Source organism: Loxodonta africana, chromosome 2 (genome assembly GCF_030014295.1).
Source record: "Loxodonta africana isolate mLoxAfr1 chromosome 2, mLoxAfr1.hap2, whole genome shotgun sequence".
In the NCBI taxonomy this organism is placed as follows: Eukaryota; Metazoa; Chordata; class Mammalia; order Proboscidea; family Elephantidae; genus Loxodonta; species Loxodonta africana.
This window is the reverse complement of record NC_087343.1, coordinates 206,397,924-206,419,138: the sequence shown is the minus strand read 5'-3', so window position 1 is coordinate 206,419,138 and position 21,215 is coordinate 206,397,924. Positions and strand designations below refer to the sequence as shown.

General features: G+C 37.7%; 2 pseudogenes; both read right to left on the bottom strand.

The window, feature by feature from the left end:
* Positions 1-329: 329 nt before the first annotated feature.
* Positions 330-1,968, bottom strand: LOC100674979 (olfactory receptor 2L8-like; annotated as a pseudogene).
* A 16,000-nt stretch (positions 1,969-17,968) lies between these two features.
* LOC100676675 (olfactory receptor 2L8-like) lies at positions 17,969-19,240 on the bottom strand (annotated as a pseudogene).
* Between the last annotated feature and the right edge of the window lie 1,975 nt (positions 19,241-21,215).

The window sequence follows — 21,215 nt, the reverse complement described above, 5'->3', positions numbered from 1 at the left end:
ATATATATATATATATATATACATATAATTTTTTTTTTTGGTCAAATGTCAGTTTTTTAATCCACTAAATATATTTCTTGTCTTTAGGTCTCGAATAATAATTTCATAGTAACTGTGAACCCCTGAACAGATTTGCATCTGTAGCTTGGGAACTGATGCATATATATATATATATATACATATAATTTTTTTTTTTTGGTCAAATGTCAGTTTTTTAATCCACTAAATATATTTCTTGTCTTTAGGTCTCGAATAATAATTTCATAGTAACTGTGAACCCCTGAACAGATTTGCATCTGTAGCTTGGGAACTGATGCAGGAACTTTTGTCTACACTTTCACAAAGAAGATTCTCTAGATATTTCTCCTCAGGGCTCCCATCACCTCCTTGTTCCTCAGGCTATAGATGACTGGGTTGAGCATAGGGGTGATGATGGTGTAGAAAACAGCCAGAACCTTGTCTTCTGTGGGAGATCAGAGTGACCTTGGGTGGAGATAGGTGTAAGCAAAAGGTGCACAGTACAAAGTCACCACAGTGAGGTGCGTACTGCAAGTGAAATAGGCCTTCTTCTTCCCTTTTGATGAGGGCATGTGATAGACAGCAAAGAGAACCCGGCCACAGGAATAAGTAATGCCAATGAAAGGAAAAATTAGGAAAGAGATGGTACTCACAAACACTGTGTACTCATAGACCCAAGTGTCCATGCAAGCCAGAGTCACCATTGCAGGGACATCACAGAAGAAATGATTGATGACCCTAGATCGGCAATAGGGGATATGGAGCACATATGCAGTATGGGCACAGGAGTTAATAGAACTCACTACCCAAGATCCTGTAATCATTAACACACACACCCTTTTGCTCATATGGATAGCATAATGAAGAGGAAAACAAATGGCCACATAATGGTCATAGGCCATGGATGCCAAGAGAAGTGGTTCTGCACTTGCCAAAGTCAAAAAGAAGAAACTCTGGACTCCACATCCAATGAAGGAGACAGACTTGATTCCAAACAGGAAGTTGGAAGCCATCTTCGGGACTACGGTAGAGATGTAATTCAGGTCCATGAGGGAGAGCTGACTAAGTAGGAAATACATGGGCGTGTGGAGACGGGTGTCCAGGAGAATGAGGAGAGTCATGGACAATTTGCCAATCAAAGCCATTAAGAAAATGAGAATGATGAGAATGAAGAGGAACAGGCCAATCCTCGATGGCGGAAACAACCCTAATAAGGTGAAATCAGTTGATGTTTGGTTATAATTTTCCATCAGCCATTCATGTGTTTTTGCTAAAAACAGACAGAAGAGTAAATAAGTTAGGTAAGTTAAGCTTTTTTTTTATTCCTTAGTTTATTCAGACTATGACTGATTTATGAAATTTACTTCTCTTAGAAAAAGGACTAAACTTAGCTACTTTGAAAAAGAACCCTAGATTTTCTGGCACCTTGATAAAATTTGAGGAGGCAAACATTTATGGCCAAAACATGTTATAAGAAATTTATGAAGTCAAAGAAAAAAATATATCTATAATGATTTTTATTGTCCCATATAAAATTAGGGATCAACAAGGTCAGATTTTATACTCAAGTTGTAAGCACTGAAAATCTATTACAGACTCGTATTATAAACACATTTTTATTACCCTCAAGGGATATGTTTTTTTTTCCTACATTTATGTCCTAAGACTTTCGGCAGCAATGTATCAGCTCATGCTGAGGAGCTGTATTTCTTTCTTGAGTGCTCTGTACACAATAATGACAAATCAGACTTCCTTGAAGTGTGGTATCATTATTTGGATCTTCCGTTCAGGTATCTATGATGAATTATCATTGCCAAGTACCATTTACACAAAGTTATATTAATTCTTTTTTTTCAATTTTCCCTGTTGTGCATTCCTGTCTACCTCCTCACTCAATTTCCAAATTTCTAGTTAAAGCAGACCCATTACTGGAGCATCTGTATGCCATGACCATTGTAGCTGCCATGACTCAGCTCAAGCTCTCCGCAAAGAGGAAGTGCATTCTGTCATTCTGCTTACCTGATGCTTAGCTGACATAGCACATTGCACCTTCTCTTATTCATTCCTCTTTTCTCAATTGTTTTCTTGTATTTAAAACTCAATTACATGATGATTAAATAATAAAAATGTTATAAATTTAACGAGAAAAAGTATATGCAGTGATTAAGAATGAGAACTGAAGATGAGACAATGACAGATAAAATAATTCAGGTCATTTGGAAGAAGGAATTTGGATGAAGAAACGGTCTCTCACTTAAATGTAAGGAAGAATAACATCTTGAGAATTTTCTGGATGGAGGTATGTGGGAGAATTCTCCAGAATGAAGACCACAAACGTATAACCTATGTCCAAAAAGGGTTGCAGTGTTCGGGACTGAAGTATTATGTTAAAGATAAAGTCACCACACCTTTGAGAAAGTCTCCAAAATGAAAGGAGATTCACACACATAAGGACGGGTTACAATAATCAAGGTATGCGTGGGCTCACCTGTGCTTACTAATCTCTAGTGCACAATTTCACCTGTGGTGAAAAACAGGTGAAATTGTGCATTATAGGTTAGTAAGTAAACACAATTGAGCCAGTGCATACCTTGCTTATTGTAAACCCTTGCACACCTTGCTTACTGGTTAATCTGCCCCTGAACATACATGTGTATACACAAACATACATACACACTTATATACAGCAAGCTACAAATGACTGAGAGAAAATACAGGGAGAGGAAAAAAAATTCTGAAAAACATTGCAAATCTTCAGAGAAGACTGAGAAGTTATTAAATCAACATTACAGAATATTGTGCTATATAAAAGGAAATATCAGGTAACAAGAAAGGGCTCCTGGGAATTAAAAAGATAATCTATGTAAATGATTTTAGATTAACATTCTGAAAGTATTCATAGAGAAAATCTTGCAGAAAAAAAAGAAGACAACAATATAAAAGGACTGAAATTTAGAAAAGATAAATGAATTAAAGTGGTTAAGTGCTACGGCTGCTAACCAAAGAGTCAGCAGTTCGAATCCGCCAGGCAATCATTGGAAACTCTGTGGGGCAGTTCTACTCTGTCCTATAGGGTCGCTATGAGTCAGAATCGACTCAACAGCACTGGGACTGGGTTAAGTGAATTAAATATTTAATATAGGAGGTGCCTACATATGTTTATGGGCATTCCTAGAAACACGTATAGAAAAATAATTATGTAGCTAATATAATCAAAGGAAAACATTCAGAACTTAAATTCATGAGCCATCATATTCAAATAGCATGCAAAGCACATAGAAAAATAAATGAGAAATATATTACGGGAAAGTGTTTTCTTCAAAATTCTAAACGTCTTCAGGAAAATATTTTCTTGAAAAGCCTCAATATCAGCTACAAAGAGAAGATTCTAAACCTGTCTTGACAGAAATAATAGTAATAATAATAAGAAATATGTACATGATGACCAAATATTGTCAGGTTTTCTAATAATGTTAATTTTTTCTATAAAAACAATACTGTAAAACCCTCCTCACAAGTCATGAAATGGGATGCAACTATGTTGGGAGAAAGGAGGAAAGGCAAGGGGTTTGGAGGGGGGAAGTAGGGAGGGCAGCACCTCATACACAGTGGCCTAAGGCATGAGACAGTATTTGGGATTTAGGAATCAAGCTTTAGAAGACAAACACATTGTTTGAATGTAGGGGTGTAAAAATGAAGGACAGAGAGCAAAATAATTTGAAGTCATTGCCTTGAGGGGTGAGGATGAGTGAATTATGGGGCCACTGCTTACCTTTCTTGGCTATTAACATCATGTACATTCAGTCCTTGAATAAAACATACATGATTTAAAAATTACGTCACTGATAAAAATTTAAATGCACTTCAATTCTTACATATTTAAATCTCTAAATAAATTGTAAGAATCTAACAGCAGAGTCCTGATCCTGGGTGGAGAATATATTACTTGATTATTGTATGACCTCTGGTAACTTCTGAAAGAAAAATTGAGAAAGCGTATTTTTAAAAAATATTTAGATTCACCGAGACCTAAATATTAGATTGATATCATAGTATATAATTATTTTAGTATTTCAATTATTGACAAGAAAGAAAATGCAATATTTGAAATTACCATTGCAATGACTTGTATCATTTATATTTTTATATAGGGCTGTCTATGATAAAGTCTCCTTGAGGTAGTTAACATTATCCCAGTTTAAAGAGGAAGAAAAAGAAGTACAGTACGGAAATAATGAACGGCACATCAGATCTGTTATTTGGCCCCATATTTCATGACTTCCAATGCAATATCTTTTTGATTACCCAAGTGCTCTGTTCTTATGTGCTAATATCTTGCTTTGTGTTATCATTTAAAGTAACTGTATGCCTGACAGCATCAGCCATTGTTTCAAGCTCTAAAAGTATAAAAGAGAATGTCCTTTCTCTTATAAAAATAAACCCAAATAAATTATGCGTGTCCCTTTTCTATGTCTTTTATCCACTAAAATATCAACAAGTGATACAAATATAGCCAATTTATAAAACATTTTCACCTGTCTTGATTTTTATAATTCCCCTAAAACCTTTTGACTTCAGCATCATCAATAATGACATTATACACAGGAGGAAAGAGCAAGCAGAAAACATCCTGATGATGGTTTCAGAGAAAAGGAGAAACAAGCCTGAAACATGGACCACATCTGTACATGGAAGATAGAGATAGAGGTGTAAACTTTTATTAACCATCTCCAGATAGTGGCCTTCTTTACTCACCTGCAAGGCTAGGAACCAGCAAAACAGAACGATTTTTTATGCACTGGCTTGATAAAGTCAACCTCAGTTCCATACGAGTGACAAATCATACCTAATTCTGCATGTCTATGTAGAAAGTATTTTGAATTGCTATCAGGTGTCTAGAACATACTCTGTTGTAAATTGGTTTTTACAGAATCAGAACCAGATGACCTAGAAGAGTGTCTTCTGACATCTAGACAATGCACAGTGTCCTTGTACATAAATCTACATGTGATTCCTCATTGCACCAAAGGTTTCCACAACTAATTCAACTACAGAGACAGAGTATATAATGGTTTATATTAGTTAGGTGTCTTAGGAAGTAATAATCTTATTTAATATTTAAGCAAATTATATCTAATTAATTACAAGTGAATAGAGTTTAATAACTGTAAAATTGTTAAGGTATAAAGAGATCATAAATATACAGTGTTCCAACAAGGCTGGCATTAATCCAAAAAACACAAAATAATAAATGTTGGAGAGGCTGCGGAGAGATTGGAACTCTCATATACTGCTGGTGGGATTGTAAAATGGTACAACCACTTTGGAAATCCATCTGGCGTTATCTTAAACAGTTAGAAATAGAACTACCATACAACCCAAAAATCCCACTCCTCGGATTATACCCTAGAGAAATAAGAGCCTTCACACAAGCAGATATATGCACACCCATGTTTATTGCAGCTCTGTTTACAATAGCAAAAAGCTGGAAGCAACCAAGGTGTCCATCAATGGATGAATGGGTAAATAAATTGTGGTATATTCACACAATGGAATACTACACATCGATAAAGAACAGTGAAGAATCTCTGAAACATTTCATAACATGGAGGAACCTGGAAGGCATTATGCTGAGCAAAATTAGAGGCAAAAGGACAAATATTGTATAAGACCACTATTATAAGATCTTGAGAAATATTATAAACTGAGAAGAACACATACTTTTGTGGTTACGATGGGGAGAGGGAGGGAGGGTGGGAGAGGGTTTTTTACTGATTAGTTAGTAGATAAGAACTGCTTTAGGTGAAGGGAAGGACAATACTCAATACATGGAAGGTCAGCTCAACTGGACTGGACCAAAAGCAAAGAAGTTTCCAGGATAAACTGAATGCTTCAAAGGTCAGCGGAGCAAGGGCGGGGGTTTGGGGACCATGGTTTAAGGGGACTTCTAAGTCAATTGGCAAAATTATTCTATTATGAAAACATTCTGCATCCCACTTTGAAATGTGGCATCTGGGGTCTTAAATGCTAAGAAGCGGCCATCTAAGATGCATCAATTGGTCTCAACCCACCTGGATCAAAGGAGAATGAAGAACACCAAGGTCACACGATAACTAAGAGCCCAAGAGACAGAAAGGGCCACATGAACCAGAGACTTACATCCTCCTGAGACAAGAAGAACTACTTGGTACCCGGCCACAACCGATGACTGCCCTGACAGGGAGCACAACAGAGAACCTCTGAGGGAGCAGGAGATCAGTGGGATGCAGATCCCAAATTCTCACAAAAAGACCATACTTAATGGTCTGACTGAGACTAGAGGAATCCTGGCGGTCATGGTCCCCAAACCTTCTGTTGGCCCAGGACAGGAACCATTCCCGAAGACAACTCATCAGACATGAAAGGGACTGTACAGTGGGTAGGAGAGAGATGCTGATGAAGAGTGAGCTATTTGTATCAGGTGGACACTTGAGACTGTGTTGGCATCTCCTGCCTGGAGGGGGGATGGGAGGATAGAGAGAGTTGGAAGCTGGCAAAATTGTCATGAGAGACTGGAAAGGCTGACTCATTAGGGGGAGAGCAAGTGGGAGTACGGAGTAAGGTGTATTTAAACTTATATGTGACGGTTTGACTTGATATGTAAACGTTCACTTGAAGCTCAATAAAAGTTAAAAATATATATATACAGTGTTTGTGTGTTTCTAAATCATATACCTTCATGAAATTCCACCTGGGTCAATCATCAGCATTTGTCATAGATCAATCGAGAAGCAGGTTAACAGATACTCTGATAGATAGATAGATAGGAACTTGTTTCTAGCATACAGCCTTCAAATTTGGGTTTGGAACAGGGGTGCGTTTATCTGCTTTGCTGCACAAATACAGAGAGTTTGAGTCAAAACTGGATCTAATTCTTGCTCTGCTACTTACTAGTTATGTAAACATGGGGTAGTGAGTTTACCTCTTTAACCCAGTCGTTTATATATGGAGCAGATATTAAAATAAAAGAGAACCAAATGTAGATTATTCCAAACTGTATATATAATACGTAGTGAATCTTAGTGTGAGCCTGGGTATAAGACATCATTGAACAGTAACTGAGACCTTTATCCTCTTCATTATCACCACTGTCATTGCCATCAACATAATTGTTGTCATTTTCATTCAAATATTTTTTATCCACTAAATTTGTATAGAGTTATAGTTTTCAAATTGTTTATATTCACTGCTCTGTTTCTCACAATAGCTCTGTCAGGTTGTTAATGAAGGTGGGATTATTGCTTCACGGGAAGTTTAGACCCCTTGGTTAGCAGCCGTAGCACTTAACCACTATGCCACTAGGGTTTCCAATAATTTATAAAAAAAAAGGTAAAATATAAATAAATAAAATGCAAAGTTAAAATCATAAAGCACTGCAATTAGGCATAGTTTTTTTTTTATTTAAAAACAAAACCTGTTTAACCATAGCACATCTACTAAGCCTATGATCCCTGAATTATTTCCAGATGATGTCTTTGAAATTTAGAAAATATTTTATTTTCCAGTAGATAAATAATTTTAGACATTAACATTTTACCTTTTTTTTTTTTTATAGCTTACATTTTGTATTTTCATATGAAATCTGACAAGTAATCTCCAGGTGCTTAATTAAAAAGAGTGAGTCGTATAAGGCAGAACAGCAAGTAAGACACAGCACTAACCACTCTTCACTCATGAGCAAAGAAAGAAAGAAAGAAGTAAATGAAGGACGTAGGAGATGCTGCCTTCACAATTGTTGTGGAAAATTTGGGCTCTTAAGAATTAGCTTTATCAGTCTTCTTTCACTTGGGCCCATCAAAAGCTTCCTCCAGTATGAATTAGCACTCTCATTTCCAGTGACTCTCATCTCCCATCTAATGCTAATAACACATTTATGAATTAGACCCAAAACAACTTTCCATTGTCTGTATTTCATGCTGTAGGATTTTTGGTGAACAGTGTTGCAAAAAATCCAGCTACTACCCTCTCTCCAACTCCACTTTGAATCTTCTAATTCTGAACTTGAAGAACTCTTACATAATTCTATCACTCAATTCCTAAACTTATCACTGAAAGTCCAGAATGATTTCAGTTCAGACATGAATCCAGACTGCCAAAAGGATTAATACAATGGAATCAACACCTATGTGATCTCATCACTTACTTCCATGAAAACCCTTCTACTTATGGAGAATATAATTCATGTTAGTAGCTCCATATTAAAGAATTCTTTCGGCTGCACTCTCTACCCATCTCCAAAACATTCCGTCACAGGCTCTAGACACAATGCATCTTCCCTTCCTTAATAAATCCAATTTCTCCTTCAAGCCTCCTCTTAAATATAATTTGTTTTATAAATTTATTTGCTCAGTTACACACAAATTTTTCTTACAGTTGAGGTCCCATTTTAGGTCATGTGAACATTTATTATATATTTTGTCACACAGAACCGGATTATTTTGGAAGTGACCGTATTTTCATAAATGCACTGTTTTTGAGGGTAGACCTGAGTCTGTTAATCATAAATTCAGGAAGAAGTTTCACAGGTAATGTTAATCATTTACTGTATATTCTATTTTACTATGTTTCACCCTCAATTCACAGTGTTGTTGTTCTTGCCGTGTGAGGTCATGGAGAGTCGATTGCAACTGATAGTGACCCCACAGGACAGAGTAGAACTGCCACATAGGGTTTCCAAAGCTGTCATTTTTACAGAATCAGCTTTCTTCCTCTGAGCAGCTGGTGAGTTCCAACTGCTGCACTTTCTGCTAGTAGCTAAGTGGGTGGTTCAAAATCTCACCTCTTCTTTCCAGATTTGTATTATAACTTATGTTTCAGGTTTAAAAAGAGCTTCGTACCTTTAAAAAGTATATCCATTGATTTTTAAATTTTAAGGATATACATTTATATATATACAAATTTTATACAGGTATATATTTATTTCCTTTTAGATGCAATTAAGTCTAATAAAATTTTCTTTTTGCAGTTTCCTCATTAATGAGATACCTGAATATATAAATGGCTTATTCTAATACTTATAAATAGCAGTACTTAATTAATTCTATACAAGTTCTTTAATTATTACAGAAAAGTTCCTCTTCATATATAAGGAATAAAAATAAGAATAAAATTTAGAATACTACCTTTTTTGTGTGTTCTCACTTCCACAAACTCATTGGATTGATCAGCTGACAGTGGACCTACAGTCATCATGTGAACAAAGTCATTTTTTGGACTCGACTGCTTTGAATATATTTGAAACAAAAATGCACATACATGTCTCATCCCTGCACTTAACATTTTAGATAACTCAATGGAGACTCACCAAAAATCATGATTCCAGGCCTTCTTGATCTGGTTAGTGATTCTAATACTTGTTTTGTTTGTGTTCACTTGGGATTGTCCACTGAGACTTGGACAACACGGAGCTAGTCACTAATAACCCAGCATGGTCATGAGCCAAGTTTGGCAAAGGAGTTCTGATAATTTTTCTGGATGTTTTCAAAGGCAGGTGAAAGGTCAATTCAGGGTGAAGGAAATAAGTACATTTAGTAGATCATTCTAATATTGTGTCATTTAAATTTTATAGTCATCAGTTTTATATATTGTATTATGTCAGGGCATAGTAATGATGTATCTGCATGTTAATTTTCCATTTTTAATTGTATTGGCCAACAAATTTAATAAATAAAATGGAATGTAATAAATTTTATACAAATTTAAAGTAGAAATTTTTATAATATCAGTCAATTTGGTGTGGCGCGGTCTTTAATTCATCTTAGGTACTGTGTATTTTCAAATTGTTTCTATTCTATTGGAAAGGCCTATGAAATTATATAACTTTTTTTTATTTTTAAAATAGATAGAGAGGGATAGTATTACTTCAGTGGGATTAACACTTTAAAAATATGCAATAATGCATTTTTATTTAAGATAATACATTAAATATTCTTATATTTCTTATGGTCTTCATTAACTGAATTAATAATATGTTTTTTTTTGGAAAAGGGCAATATTGCTTCTCACATCTCACCTGTCAGTTTTTTGTATGGTGGTGGCTTTTCTGTTGCTATGATTTAAAATACCAGCACGGTCTATCAAGAGTGGACAGATTTCTGAGCTACAGAGTGTCAGGGGGCCATGCTCTTCGGGTTTTTCCTGTCTCTGTCAGACTAGTAAGTCTGGTCTATTTTTTTTTGTGTGTGTGTGTGTGTGTGTGTGTATGAGTTAGAATTTTGTTCTACATTTTTCTCCAGCTCTGACTGGGACCCTCTATTGTGAACCCTGTACACCCTTTTAGCTCAGTAATGAAGTCAGTCCTGAGATTCACCCTTCAGCCAAAGATTAGAAAGGCCCATAAAACAAAACAAGACTAAATGGGCACACCAGCCCAGGGGCAAGGACTTGAAGTCAGGAGGGAACAGGAAAGCTGACAACAGGGAATAGGTGTAGAAGGAGAGAATACTGACATGTCTTGGGGTTGACAACCAATGTCACAAAACAATATGTGTACTAATTGTTTAACGAGAAGCTAATTTGTTCAGTAAAACTTCATCTAAAGTACAATTAAAAAAAAAAAAAAAGAGGGGACAGATTTCAACAAAGTTTCCAGACTAGGACAGACTAGGAAGAAAGCAACAAAATTAGCCAATGAAAACCTCATAATCACACAAAATATTGCATAATATAGTGGACTGGAGAAAGTTTCTTTCTCTTATACATAAGTTCACCAGGAATCAAAGCGGACTTGAAGGAAATTAACAATGTTGGTTCCGTAAGGTTTTTTAATCTTTTTTAGGTTTCTTAAATATTTGAATCTTTACAATTCCTGGTAAAGAGAACTACTTGAAAGTTAAAGTGCACTAAATCTGTAAAAATCTGATTTTGGAAAGTTAAAGTGTATCCTTGTCAGGGTTAAAATACTGCCTTTGAACATACTTAGCACACAGTATTTATGATATATTGAGAAGACAAAAAACATTTGTCATGAGTATTTTATAAGCTAGGTCTAAATTTGTGGAGGGTAGAGAAGCTCAGAGTGAATTTCTACAGGAAAGAAGGGCATTTTAGACTCTGCCTCAGAGTTACTCACTAGGGTCACAAACGTAGGTGTAGTGGATGTGAGATAGAAACCCCTAGATGTACTTGGAGATTTGAAAACTAGAAAGCCTGTTGTTGGAACTCGGGAAAGAATCATCCTCAGGGCATCCACAATGACTAGTACATGGGGTGGCCAAAGGATAGTAGACATGCCATGTTGTAGTAGACGTACCAAGAAGTACTAACTGAACCCCTAATAGCATCTATCCCACCCCAACAAACACAGGGAATGAAGGAATTCTGAAACATTCCTTTTATTTCTAAGAGTGCTTTGGAAGGGCATGGGAAATGAGAGCCACATGCCTTCCCAAGACACACCACACACAGAGCATGGGGGACAGCAATGGTATTTACTTTTTCCAAAAAACTGGAAGATTGAGGTAGCAGATATTTATGTCCTAAATCTTTGTAAAGAATCCATGAAATAATTAATACAGTACGAATGATGTCCTGCCCTTCATAAATTCATTTGTATACAGTTAGATTACACATTTTATTGGCTCCGGAGAGTCAACAGTAAAAAGATTTTATTTTTTGGCTATTGAATCTGCACTTTATCCTTCAGACTAGTTGGAGGCAGGACGCTTGGATGATTTCACCCCCACTTAGTCTGAAATTCCTATCTTCTTTGACCTCATTGGTACGCACAAGCATTTCTGCTTGTACAAATGTTTTGGTCAGGCTGCTTGATTAGTTGTTTTAGCCAGACATTAACAGACCCTGTTGAATAGATAAATTAAAATGTTTATGTGTTCTATACATGCTGCTCTGCCCTTTACCTGATAATATGTGAAAATATATGAAAAAATGCTTTTATTCTCTCTGTCTTTTGCTTTCTATAAAAACTTTCAACCTCTCCTTGCTCAGGTGAACACTTCCTAGTTTTACTCACGAATCTTTCTGAAACCAAATAAAGCCTTGAAGCTTAATTCTAGCTTTGTCAGAAATTGTTGTTTAACATGACAAACTAATAAAGAAATTCAAAGTAATCCCACTCAAAATCCCGCCTTTTTTGTGGAAACTTTCAAACTGGTCCTAATTATTATGTGGAATACGATGGGCTAAGGCTAACCAAGACAAGCTTTAAGGAGCAAACCATTTGAAGGTAAAACAGATAGTCATTAAGCAAGACCTGGGCATACAAAGAAGAATAGATCAAATTACTAATGGTTAACAGTAATGGACAAGGTAGAGATACTGAAAAAATGATAATTACAAAATGCGTGATGATGTGCTTCACTGGTAGGAATAATGGAGATGAATGAGAACAGAGAGGAAGGATACAGTTGAACACGGAGGCTCAGGGATACTTTTCCTCTTTAGATAACATCTGACCTTAACCTTGAGAAATGAGGGACGTATGAATTAGTTGGTCAAAGAACTCCATGTGAGGACAGTGGGTAATAGATTCTAGATAAGGGTTATTGTATAATTGAAGTCATGAAGTTATCATAGCTTGTTCATAGAACTGCATTAGATGTAACATAAGAGAACATTAAGTTTAGGTAGAGTTTTAAGGTATGACTCTGCAGATGTAGGGATTGTTAAAGTAATGGAGAATATTTTATACCAAACTAAAGACTGTGACATCATCAAAATGTACTTCGGTTAGATCACTGAAGGAGCAATTTCAAGACAGCCTAAAATTAAAGACAGAAGGAAGAGACAGACAATCACAGTCATCCTCAGATTCAACCAGGGCTCCATTTCAGGAAATTAGGAAAATTCAGGTCTATTGGGATGTCAAAGAGAGGTAAGAGTATTCAGATGTACCTGCATTGTTGTGGCCACACTATGTTTATTGATGAAATGGAGATACGGCTTTTCTACCCAGCTCTGTGTCACATTTGATCATTAGATCTCAGAGCCCCAGCGCTTACCCAACATTTTCAGAAAGTACTTCATGACAAAGGTGCCTCTTTTGCTTCTAATCACAGTCTTTGTCTCAATAGTGCCTTGAGAAGATTTTGCAACCTAATCAGAGAGGACATCAAATGGTTTCTACTGTTTCTATCTCCCATGCCTATTTACTCAAGTACTGTGCCTAAAACTAACTTCTCATATAATCTTATCTCTCACTCATCAAAGTCCATGTAAAGATATAATTGAGGGGCCAGGTGACCCATGGTTTAGTAGAAAGCCTATAGGATATTTGATTCTTTTTATATCGGAATACCCTTTGATAAGTTTTAGGAAAAGTGCCAGTATCTACTGGACAGATAGACAAATGATAGATAGATAGGTAGGTAGATAGATAGGTAGTTAGATACATAGATAAACAGTTTCCATCTAATTGACTCCAACTCAGTGAACAATGTACAACAGAACAGAACATTGCCTGCTCTTGTGTCATCCTAATGATTACTGGCATTTTCAAGCCTACTGATGTGGCTATGGTGCCAGCCCATCTCACCAAAGGTCTCCCTTCCCCTCACTGGCCCTTACTTCATCAAACAGGATGCCCTCCTCTGGCAACTGATTCCTCCTGATGATGTGTCCTAAGCAAGTGATCCTTAAGTTTTTCATTGGCTAAATTTTGAAAGTATATTGTCAGGCTTTGTTCCTATTCTGTCTTAATTTGGAAGCTCTGCTGAAACCTGTCTACCATTGGTGATGCTGCCTGTATTTCAAATACCATTAGCATAGCCTCCAGCATCAGAGCAATATGCAAGACATCACAATATGACATAAGACAGAAAGGTGGTGGACAGTATCTGTTATACAACTCAGACACTTTTCTGCACACTCTACAGCTATGGTCAAGGCATATATCCTAGACCCTGCATTAGATACTATGACACCAGACATAACCAGACTAAGAAAATTGGATGAGATAGCAGTAAATTAACCCAGCTTCCACAGGTGCCAATAATTTGGTTCTGGGGGTCTGTGAACGACTCCCAGGAGAGTCAACAGTGTTGTCTTCACAAGACTCATTCTCGAGGGAGGCGGGGCCAAGATGGCGGACTAGGTGGACGCTACCCTGGATCCCTCTTGCAACAAAGACTCGGAAAAACAAGTGAATCGATCACATACGTAACAATCAACGAACCCTGAACAACAAACACAGATTTAGAGATGGAGAACAAACAAATACGGGGAGGTAGCAATTGTTTTCAGAGCCTGGAGCCAGCGTACCAGTCAGGTGACCTTCGGCGCCCGATTTGGGGCAGAGCCCAGGGGGGAAGACGGCACAAACAAGGGGTCCAGCCCTGGCCCCTGAACTCATTCCGGGAGGGGGCCCAGCCTGTTCACACGGGCGACGTGGTGGCACAGCCGGTGGGAGAAGTCCCCGGGAGGCAGTGTCTGGTCTTGGAGTGGGGAGAACAGCGTCGCAGCCGGGGAGCCGTCCTGCCGGGATTTTGGCGGGCCGCGGGCGCAGGGAGCAGCTCCATCTCCCTGAACTGACCCCAGGGGGGGCCCAGCCAGTTCTCTCCGGCGGCGTGGTGGCGCAGCCGGTGGGAGAAGTCCCCGGGAGGCAGTGACTGGTCTTGGAGCGGGAAGAGCGGCATCCCAGCCGGGACGCGCGGTCGCGGTGCAGGCACGGGAGCTGCTCTGCTATCCTGAGCTGACCCCAGAGGGGAGCCCAGCCGATTCGCGGAGGCGGCGCGGTGATGCGACTGGCCGGACGGGGAGTCCCCGGGAGGCAGCGACTGATTTTGGAGTCGGGAGTGCACCGTCCCAGTAGGGGAACCTTAACCTTCGGCGTGGGGCTGATAGCGGAGGATATGACCGTGACTCTAGAGGGCCAGACCCCCTGGGGGCAATCTCCACACAGCCAGCACACATAGGCAACGAGCCCCGTGAAATCTCAGATATAATAGTCATTCCAAGCAAGACAAGCAACTCTGGCTATATTCTGAGGTGCTACTCTCCTATCTCTCTGATCCCTCCCCCACCCTCCCCAGGCGGCTTCATTAACATCCGAATAGCCTGAGCCAGAGGGAGAACTCTGATAGGGATCTGACTGCATTTTTTTTTTAGCGGATTTTCTGGAAAAACTAGTTTCCCAGTGATGGCTCGGAGGCAGCAGTCCATATCAAACCACATAAAGAAGCAGACCATGACAGCTTCTCCAACCCCCAAACAAAAGAATCAAAATCTTTCCCAAATGAAGATACAATCCTGGAATTATCAGACACAGAATATAAAAAACTAATTTACAGAATGCTTCAAGACATCACAAATGAAATAAGGCAAACTGCAGAAAAAGCCAAGGAACACACTGATAAAACAGTTGAAGAACTCAAAAAGATTATTCAAGAACATAGTGGAAAAATTAATAAGTTGCAAGAATCCATAGAGAGACAGCATGTAGAAATCCAAAAGATTAACAATAAAATAACAGAATTAGACAACGCAATAGGAAGTCAGAGGAGCAGACTCGAGCAATTAGAATGCAGACTGGGACATCTGGAGGACCAGGGAATCAACACCAACATAGCTGAAAAAAAAAATCAGATAAAAGAATTAAAAAAAGTGAAGAAACCCTAAGAATCATGTGGGACTCTATCAAGAAGGATAACTTGCAGGTGATTGGAGTCCCAGAACAGGGAGGGGGGACAGAAAACAGAGAGAAAATATTTGAAGAACTCCTGACAGAAAACTTCCCTGACATCATGAAAGACGAAAGGATATCTATCCAAGATGCTCATTGAACCCCATTTAAGATTGATCCAAAAAGAAAAACACCAAGACATATTATCATCAAACTCGCCAAAACCAAAGATAAACAGAAAATTTTAAAAGCAGCCAGGGAGAAAAGAAATGTTTCCTTCAAGGGAGAATCAATAAGAATAAGTTCAGACTACTCAGCAGAAACCATGCAGGCAAGAAGGCAATGGGACGACGTATACAGAGCACTGAAGGAGAAAAACTGCCAGCCAAGGATCATATATCCAGCAAAACTCTCTCTGAAATATGAAGGCGAAATTAAGATATTTACAGATAAACACAAGTTTAGAGAATTTGCAAAAACCAAACCAAGGCTACTAGAAATACTAAAGGATATTGTTTGGTCAGAAAACCAATAATATCAGATACCAGCACAATACAAAGTCACAAAACACAACGTCCTGATATCAACTCAAATAGGGAAATAACAAAAACAAACAAATTAAGACTAATTAATAAATAAATAAACAAGACTCATTCTCAGGCACATATTGGGCTTTGTTCATAGCTTTAAGCCTGACTCACCTAGATTTCTAAAGATTCTCTTTTAATATTTTTTTCTGATTGAATTGGACTAAACTTATTTCTGTATTTCAGCTAAGAACTAACTCTACCTGATAATGTCAGATTCCAAATTCCATTTTGACTCAACTGGAATACCTTGCTAGAAAAGAGTCTGAGAAAGAGAAATTGAAGACTTGGAATAAGGTAGTGATTTCAAGATTGTGAGAGGGAGAAAGTGTTTCAAAATTCTCAATAGATAAGATTGAGAAGATTTTTTGATTGAGTAGATCTTTTTCAATGAAACAAAGAAAAAAAAAAGCTAAGATTAACTCCCAATTGTCAAATTGACTCACCATTTGTGTGTGTGTGTGTATGTGTGTGTGTGTGAAATAAACTTATTTGTTTCCCCAACAATGTCATAAGTGCTCATTAGTTATTTGGTATTTGGTTATTGGTCTAAAGCAGCAATTGTCTTATTTTTTTCTCTACAAATGTGAGAATCAAGTAAGTTGTGTGAGACTAGGTAAATATTTCATCAGCAACCAAACTATTACCTTTTTCCACAGTAGTATTTAGATATCATATAGTTCCTTGTGACAAGAAATTTTGACTTCTTTTAAATTAGGAGATAAGGAAGTCATACTCATTTGCCATTCAATAAATTGAGCTTTTGTTATTAGTGGAGAAAACTCTAAATAGTTACTTGGAATTAGTATAAAGACATCAAAATTAATGGCATTCCTTCAAAATGTGTTATCTCCTTGTCTAGGAAAATAATGATTTCAAGTTCTAAGATATCAGATATTCATTGCTGTGTTGACTTGGTTAATCCAGGTCTATTTTACATGCTCATTCTAACTTCCTCTTTTCATGTGTCCTCAGAAAATGAATAGCATATCAGCAGTATTCTCTCCTGGACAGCAATACCTCTTCACCTAGAATATATACCTAGGCTAAGACATTTTTTTTTTTCTGGAAATAACGATGGAACCCATTTAGGCACAGACTTAGATGATGTATCAATTTAAAGTACTGGTGCAGAGAATTTGGCCCCCCACTCCTACCCTCTAAAATATTTCAGTAGACATATGAGTCTAATGAGTGGATAATAAAAATATGTATAACATAAATTGTCTTATATAAGGGTACCAGCGACTACTTGAGATGGAAAATTTGAGTCTATGCTGGGGACTTAGTTGTGAGTGGCTATGATAGTATTACATGTACTTATTAGGCTGTAACTTCATTAATCTTCTTATAAAGTATGCTCTCCTTCTTCTATACCTTAGTTAGCACCTCCCCAGCCCTAATTACTTATCTTGTTAATAAATCACTTCCTAGCATTCATCCAGATAAATCCATGCCCCCCCTTCTGGAAAACATAAACTTGTAATATTTCCTCTATAGTTGTGTAATACTTTCTAAATCCCTGTATCTGTCATTTCCCCTGAAACTGGGGGAAAAAAATTAAACAGTACACACCTAATAAGAGTGAATTAATGGAAAAAAAATATTATTTTGATTAGATTTAGTCTCAACAAAACATTGTTCTGTTGTTCTAATTTAGTCATATTGAGAGATAAATGAAATTACGTAAAATAGAATTGTTAAGATGAATGATATCTTCATGTTAGGCAGTTTCCATTTTCTTTTCTACATAGTAATAAAAGCTTCTTATTTCTGAAATTTAGTTGACTATATATGCCTTTCATATTGATGGAAAAAAAATCACCTCAGGGGGGAAAAAATTATACCTTAGTAATGTAGAATTATTTTGTCAAACTTCTACTTTTTAAAAATCTTCTAATATAATTTTGGAGCCTGTCTCATGCCTTGAATAATATTTTTCTTAATGACTGTTCACTGCAGAATAGACAGACACCTGCAACTTGAGGACTGATGCAGAAACCTTGTCTACATTTTCACAGAACAGATTCTCTAACTTCTCAGAGTCCCCATCACCTCCTTGTTCCTCAGGCTGTAGATGACATAGTTAAGCATAGGGGTGAGGATGGTGTAGAAAACGGCCAGAACCTTGTTTACTGTTGGAGTTCAGAAGGATCTTGGGCATAGATAATTGTAAACAAAGTGTGCACAGTACAAAGTCACCACAGTGAGGTGGGTACTGCAGGTCATATAGGCCTTCTCCCTCCCTTCTGATGAGGGCATGTGGTAGACAGCAAGGAGAACTCAGCCACAAGAACAAATAATGCCAATGAAAGGAAACATAAGGAAGAAGGTGCTGCTCACAAATACTATGTACTCATAGATCCAGGTGTCCATGCAAGCCAGAGCCAATATGGCTGTGAGATCACAGAAGAAATGATTGATGGTCCTGCATCAGCAATAGGGCATATGGAGTTCATAAGCAGTGTGGGCACAGGCATTGATAGAACTCAGTATCCAAGATCTTGTAGTCGTCAGCACACACACACTTTTGGTCTTACAAATAGGATGGTGAAGAGGAAAACAAATGACCACATAATGGTCATAGGCCATAGATGCCAGGTGAGGTGCTTCTGCATTTCCAAAGCCAAAAAGAAGAATCTCTAGACTCCACATTCAATGAAGGATATTGACTTGATTCCAAACAGGAAGTTGGAAGCCTTCTTGGGGAGAATAGTGGAGATGTAATTCAAGCCCATGAGGGACAGCTGAACTAAGTAGGAAATACATGGGCCTGTGGAGATGAGTGTCCAGTGCGATGAGGATAATCATGGCTATGTTGCCAATTAAAGCCATTAAGAAAATGAGAATGATGAGAATGAAGAGGAACAGGCCAATTGTTGATGGTTAGAACAACCCTAATAAAATGAAGTCACTTGCTGTTTCATTATGATTCTCTATTGAATATTCACGGTTTTCTTTAAAACATGAGAAAGGAGTGTGGAATGTAATTAAGGAATAGTGAACTGTTTATTTTATATCTATGATTGATCTGGGAACCCTGGTGGCATAGCGGTTAAGTGCTATGGCTGCTAACCAAAGGGTCAGCAGTTTGAATCCACCAGCTGCTCCTTGGAAACTCTATGGGGCAGTTCTACTCTGTCCTACAGGGTCGCTATGAGTCGGAATCGACTCGACGGCACTGGGTTTGGTTTTGGGGTAGGATTGATCTGTTAGCTTTTCAGGAGAGTATACAGTTGCTTAACTGAACTGATTTTACCTTTTCTTAAACAAGGAACACCATTCCATTATACACGGATAAAATATAAGGTGTCACGCATTTACATCCAAAATCTGTTGAGATACAAGAAAAAATAAAAGAAAAATATGCCATACCTATTTTAATAGGATAAGTATGAATAGTCTTAATAATTTCACGTATCAGGAAGAACATACATTATACTTAAACATAAGCAGAATGTATAAAAAATTGAAAATATGTTGAAATGAATAAGTGATTTAATTGTTATGTGAATAAATTTAGTGACACAAAGATTATTTATATTCCATTTTGAGGCTTATAATCTTTGATTATTCCCTAAAACATACATTAATAACTGCAACCATTTCTTTTTTTTTTTTTAGATGCTGGACTTTCTTCTTGAAGTCACTATGCCCAACATGACTCCCAAATTTTAGTTATCAGTATTTCGCTTTGGCTCAGAAATATGCAAGTGATTATTTGCTGATATCATCAACTACAGTTATAACCTTGATTTTTAAATTCCTCTATTAATGGGCTTTTCAATCTCTTAACAGCTAACTAGTTAGTATATAAAAAAAAAAAAAAGAATAGACTATTCACTGGGCCTTCTATCAGAGTAAAATATGTAAATGTTGGAAAGCCCTTTTCCTACTTCTCCCTCTCGATTATGTTAAAAATTATCTGAAATTAAAGCTTGTGCCAAACAAAGGTAAAAGTGATAGTGTGATCACAAAAAACGAAACAAACAAACAAAAAAAACTACCGCTTCTCTTTCTTTTTTTTTTTAAATTTTTATTGTGCTTTAAGTGGAAGTTTACAAATCAACTCAGTCTCACATACAAACATTTACGTATACCTTGCTATATACTCCTAGTTGCTCTCCCCTTAATGAGACAGCACACTCCTCCTCTCCACCCTTTATTTTCGTGTCCATTAAGCCAGCTCCTGACCCCCTCTGACTTCTCATCTCCCCTCCAGACAAGAGCTGCCCACATAGTCTCACGTGTCTATTGATCCAAGAAGCTCACTCCTCACCAGTGTCATTTTCTATCCCGTAGTCCAGTCCAATTCCTGTCTGAACAGTTGGCTTTGGGAATGGTTCCTGTCTTGGGCTAACAGAAAGCCTGGGGACCATGACCTCCAGGGCCCTTCTAGTCTCAGTCAGACCATTAAGTCTGGTCTTTTTACGAGAATTTGAGGTCTGCATACCACTGCTCTCCTGCTCTCTCAGAGGTTCTCTGTTGTGTTCCCTGCCAGGGCAGTCATCAGTTGTAGCCAGGCACCACCTAGTTCTTCTGGTTTCAGGCTGATGTAGTTAGTCTCTGGTTTATGTGGCCCTCTCTGTCTCTTGGGCCCATAATTACCTTGTGTCTTTGGTATTCTTTATTCTCCTTTGCTCCAGGTGGGTTGAGACCAATTGACGCATCTTAGATGGCTGGTTGCTAGCGTTTAAGAACCCAGAAGCCCTTCTCCAAAGTGGGATGCAGACTGTTTTCTTAATAGATTTTATTACGCCAATTGACCTAGATGTCCCCTGAAACCAGGGTTTCCAAAACCCCGCCCCTACTACACTGGCCCTCGAAGCATTCAGCTTATTTAGGAAACTTCTTTTCTTTTAGTTTTGTCAGGTTGTGCTGACCTCTCCTGCATTGTGTGTTGTCTTTCCCTTCACGGAAAATAGTTCTTGTCTACTATCTAACTGGTGCATACCCCTCTCCCTCTCTCCTTCCCTCCCTCGTGGCTCTGAAAA